Here is a 5,939-nt window from a genome sequence, read left to right as displayed (position 1 = left end):
CGCCTTGCGTTTCTTGTCAATCCCTTACGTCCGATTACGCTTTAATTATCTAATTCAATTCAAGCAGCTTGCTTGGCGACTCTGCTTACCTCCTTTCTCGCCGTTCTTGGACGAGCCGGGAATAACGAGACACGTGAAAAGAAACAAATAGGCATTTATTCACAAGAGGCAGGTGTAGTTACAGTAGTTTCATTTCTGTCTTGCTTTTCGTATATATATGTATATATATACATATATGTGGCATATATATATATATACATATATATATATATATATACACACACATATATATCTATATATTTATAATAGTATCTTGTAACCGACCCGTAATCACCGATCGGTTCAACTACGCAATACAAATGGGCATGAACAATGGGGGCGGGTGCATACAAAGTGTTTGTCCTCTCGCACACGAAACGCGCCGTTTCTACTCCGTTTCGCCTTCTCCTCCTTCACGCGGTTTATTTTTCTTTTTTTTTTTTTCTTTAATTTTACTTTAAGCGCAGCGAGATTCCACTTTATAAAATTCTGTGTACGTATATTCGTGGGTTGCGTGTGGTGTGTCCTCAGATAGAATCTCGTTGCCGCCGTTTCACGCTTGCACGCCGCGATCCGCCGCGTCCCGATCCCGGCGAATCGCTCTAAAAATTCGCGGACGTACTCGGAACCCGGATGTCCTCCGTTCTCCGCTTCTCCCTAAATTAAGTGCTTCTCGCGCGGCACCTCGGGCGAGTATCGTTCAAAGGAGAGTTGGTTCCGGTCGCCCCGCAACGGGGGGGGGTTTAAGTACACAACGCGCAACCACGCTGCACGCCAGGTAGGAACCGACACGATCGCCGATATGATTCGGTAAAGGGAAGGAACTTCTCTTTTATCTCCAACTTTAAATCTCGGCGATTACCCGATCCTCCCGCACCGGTGGTACCGGTATCGGCGATCACCCACTCTCTTCCGCACGATTCCCACCCCTTCCGCAAAGGGTGTGTCGGTGTGTGGTAACAATATATAATATATATATGTATGACAATATACGACGACGGCGGCTCTTTAAATTTGTCCCCTATAGTGAACGCGACGATGACGTGTGATCATGACAACAATGTAATAACAATGAGGCTTTTAGCGGCGATAGCGATGAATAATCATATAGGAGTTAAAATCCGTAATCAATTCGTAATAATGTGGCGAGTCGTCGCGCGACGCGAGTCTCGTCGAATGTAAAGCGCTCTCTCCTCGTTTTCGAAACGTATAATCAGTAGAGCAATTAGTGTAAAGGTATAGAAAGAGAGAATATTCTTCTCAGGGTAGAGAAAGAGAGACAGACAGAGAGAGAGAGAGAGAGAGAGAGAGAGAGAGAGAGAGAGAAAGAGACACTATAATTATCGATGAAGCAATCGTGTTTCTTTTGTGCAGAACAACTCTTCTATCAAGTAGATTCGCATCTCTTCTTCGTTAAGGGTATTACATGTCACGGTAAATACAGTAAGGTTCGCTATGCTATGTCAATTATAAGTGGCTCTTGTCGTGGCTCTTTCGCACCACCTGAAACCCACCCCCTTCCCCCCTCCACCCCCCTCCCAAGACCGCCCCATCATTAGAGATTATTTTCCCTCCTTCCCCCCCCCGGTGACACGACGTGTCAACACCTATATAAAGAGACAGTTAAGCTATGCGCAATTTGTGTGTGAGAGTGTGTTTAAGTTCTTTCCTCTTCCATACGTACGCGTCTGTACACACTGTGTGTGGCTGTATCTACTTGGGATGCGTGTACGCGTGTATGTGTCTGTATAGGCGTTATGCGAGTGTGTGATCGGCACGTGTGCGGTGCGATGACGCTTCCGTGTGATTTGTGTGTCCGTTGCCCGTTGAATTCCATAGCTTCGGCATTTACTCTCTCTATCTCTCTCTCTACACGTGTACATCCATTTATTTACAGCCACACCATCTGTCAAATTCCTCTCGCGCGCTTCTCGAGGCTGCTCTCCCTCCGGGAGAGCGAAAAAAAAAAAAGAAAAAAAAGGGAAAAAGCAAGGGTGGGAGACGCAGGAGACGCGGCGGGCGGGGTATCGCGCTCGCGAAGAATCTCCCGCTCCCGCGAATCTTCGAGATAGGGTCAGTATGGGATTCGCGCGATTCCCAGGAGCGATTCGACTTCGCCGAACGAGGATTTATATACCGCTCCACCGCGACCTCCTTCGATCCCACGTTCCCCGCAGACTCGCGACACCGCTGGCGATTTCTCTCCCGAGTTCACTGTACAACGCGACGTTGCGCGACATTTAAATTCGCCCCCGTTCGCGTTAATCTCGCGATTCTCTCGCGAAACGAAAGAAGAAAGGATCTCGCGACGATGGTGTGATGGATAAAGAGAGAGAGAGAGAGAGAGATATCGCGATGAACTATTTACATAATAATATAATCGCCCTCCCCGATCAGCACATATATCTCATGCATACTCATTCTTTCACGCACACTCTCCCGCAACGCTCTATTATATTTCGCCTATCCTTCTTCCCGCTTTTCTCTCGGTGTGTTATGTTTTTTTTTCTCTTACTTATAACGCTACATAGAAATATCTTCGTTCTGGGTCCCGCACAACTTTGTATCTCTCGCAACGACGATGACTCGTACGACGTGACCGTCCTCGCAAGGACGAGGAACTGCGTTCTCTGAATGCCATGGGGAAAGGCTTGTCTCTCGAGGAAAATAGGAGGATGCGATTTCAGTGGCTCACAATCCCACATCGCGTTCGATTTTTCTCTACATGTATAACCGTCGATAAGCGCCACTTTCGGATTTATTTCGGGGAGATGAAATTTGACGAACGATTTAAGGTGATGGTTTTATCGCGAAATGACTTTTCTTACATGTAGAAACGTATCGTTTTTTTTTCCCGACATTTGAATATTTTTCAAAAAGTTTATAAATAACATTCATAATACGCGTAGAGATTAGTTTCAATTCGAAAGCAAGCAACTCGTATTTTCGGTATACTTAGAATGTTTTTCTCACTTTTTTATCGTAATAAATTACATAAATATACTTTTTAATGATATCATTTAATGTTACGCTTGTTTTCGTTGAATTGTTATATGTGAGGGACTAACTTCTGACTGGGACTTGCGTGATGAAACCATAAAACCACCTTAATTCTCAAAATACCAAACTACCTTCTTTTTTTTACAATCACCGGATAAAATTATAATTGGATCGAAATCAACGGAGGATCGATTACAAATTAGGGGCGTGTATTAAGAAGCTCGTGCTTCCTCCAGCAAACGTCTAAGCTTTCCATTTAACGTTCCGTCCACCAGCAAACAGCGGTGAGTCTTCTTCACGCATCAATCGCCATCAGTATGCACGCGTGCAAATGTATACATGTATCGTGGATTCGCGTGTGGTGCGATGCGATCGGATTTTATACTAGTGGGTTACCACCGAAACGTGCCCGAACCTACCAGTTCCCCAGCTATCTAAATTCTATTCGAGATAGCGGCGATCGCTAGTGCGAAGTGCAATCAAATGGGCTTGTGTACATGTTCCTACGTATATGGGACGTGTGTGTGTGTATGTGTGTCTAGATGCCGTGAGAAGTCTTCGCCGTTTTCTCGTGTTAACGACGTTTCCGGTTACGAGCGTATAAACCACTCGCGTGTGCATCTTTCTATCGACTGCGGTTAGCGATCGGAGAAAAATTGCGGATGGCCTGATATGCATATGATTTTTTTTTTCAACTGCAATTCGTCGTGCTACGATGCGCCTATAGCGGGTAACAATTATCATTTAGCGTTTGCATTTACGAGGATAACATTTATCGTCGGCGATAATAATTATTGACACCGCGGTTGTTGGCGGTTTAACAGTTATCACCGCGCTTCTTCCGGGTGTTGCGTAAAACGTGTTGTTGCGCGTACAACGACCGACTGTGATCGCGCGCGTGGCTTCGATGCGCCCCACTGATCTCCCTCGCCCAAGTGCCGTTCCTCCCCCCCCCCACCCCTGGTTGAAGTCTAAAGGACGGTCGCGGTATAAGTATTTGTCGTATCGGCTTCGTGATCTCCGAGGTGCTGCAAAGCTCTCCCCTAAAGCTCCTATTTAATTCGCCATAAAAAATAAACTCCCTATTGGCCGTCGTGTTAACGTGCGCGTGCGCGCGCGCGTGTGTGTGTGCTTGCGGGGTGTCTCCGGACCAGTCGCGCTCGATTGGCGCGCCATTTGTTTAATTTACACCGTCAAGTTAATTGATACGAGTGTCAGATTGATGCGGACTAAGTATCTGATACGTTCACCGATTCATTTCAAAATAAATTACGTTAGGTTTTTCACTTGACAAAACTTCTAATTTTAATTTTAACCGCAGCAACAACGGATTTAATCCTATTCAAAACAAACTAAGTGCTTACCGCGCGCCAGGATCTCTTGATACGCGCACCATTTTGGTCTGATATATTAGCGATTCAGGAGTATCAGACCAGACCATAATAAGATAATCCGCGAACGTTTATAAATGACCGTATCAAGCGATTTGATACGGATTTGGTGCGCGTATCAAGTGCTCGACTGTAAACTAAGTAATTGCCGAAATAAGAAAACGCGACGACGTCCGCGGGACACCCGGGTCGCGGTGCTGGGCCTGCGTGTATACGTACGTGTGTACATGTGTATGTATATATATATGCGCGTGCGGGCGGAAATGCACTCTCCGCACTCGTGTACACGCGTACTCCGATGCGATCCGGTCGTCGTCCTCTCGTCTCGCTTCTCTAATCTGTATATACCCGAGGATTACACACGCACGTGTGTATGTGTGTGTACCTGTTGTGTTATATATATTATATTTATATATATATGCAAGCTCTCTATGGCTCCCCTCGAATCATCTCGAATGCCTTCGCGGATATACACTTACTACTACGCTAATTGCAGAGCTCATTCACTCTCTCCGACACGCACACAACTTGATTCGCTCGCGAGATCCCATCGGCGGGCTCCTCCTCCTCCTCCTCCTCCTACTCCTCTTCCTCCATCCCTCTCGCTCGAGCGAGCGAGTCGATTTAAAACTTAGCGCGACAATCACCATCTTGTATATACAGACAATTTTACTGCTCCTCGAACTCTTCCGATTCTTTCTTCTCCCCGTGTCCCCGCCTCGCTACCTTCCCCCTGAGCTCTTTCCTCCCTACTGATTTCCTGCAAATGCGTTGCCCGCAAGCTGGTATACGCTGCCCCCTAAGAAATTTCCGCGCACAGGATCGACGCGTCCCCGATGTCGTCGCTGTCCCTCGAACGGAACGCAAATTCGCGACACCCTCCCCTCCCCTCCCCTCCTTCGTCGGACTCATTGCGTTAACATACATAACATCATATCGACATAAGTAAGCGTAGTCCACTATAGTTGTGGGTATTGGTATAGCACTCTGCGCAACTCTTCGCGAAATTCAGTCGTTTACGTTGTAAAGAGAATATCCATTCGCTCTACCGGCCGCCTCCCGGCACATCAGGCTCCGTTCCCCCCCTCCCCCACGTTTCTCTAGGGGTTGCTCTCCCAACGGGTGAACTGGATACGCCTGGTGTCCAGGGAGGGCGAGAGCAGCGACTTGAGGGACGCGCTCGGCGGCGAGCCGCCGAAGTACTTGAGTGTCAACGGCGACTGCAGATGCCTGTGTCGGATCACCTCTCGCTCAGCAGGCAGTGGCCAGAGTTCCTAGACAGTCGGGGGACTGATCTGATTATAATCCAAAATATCCAACTGCTTCGTTAAAACCTTCCCGTCCCCAACAATTATATTTATTCTTGTACAATTAGATTTATATTTCTATTTTTTTTTTTTTTCATCTAAATTTCTCGATTCAATGAAAATTATTGACAAAACTTTTTAATGTTGGGGAGAATATCTTGATAATCCGAAAGTAGTTTACCTGCAGCGAGAGAGCCTCGTC

The sequence above is a fragment of the Wasmannia auropunctata genome, unplaced genomic scaffold (assembly GCF_000956235.1).
Source record: "Wasmannia auropunctata unplaced genomic scaffold, wasmannia.A_1.0 LD336090.1, whole genome shotgun sequence".
In the NCBI taxonomy this organism is placed as follows: Eukaryota; Metazoa; Arthropoda; class Insecta; order Hymenoptera; family Formicidae; genus Wasmannia; species Wasmannia auropunctata.
The sequence above is the reverse complement of the archived record's forward strand: the minus strand, read 5'-3'. Positions refer to the sequence as shown.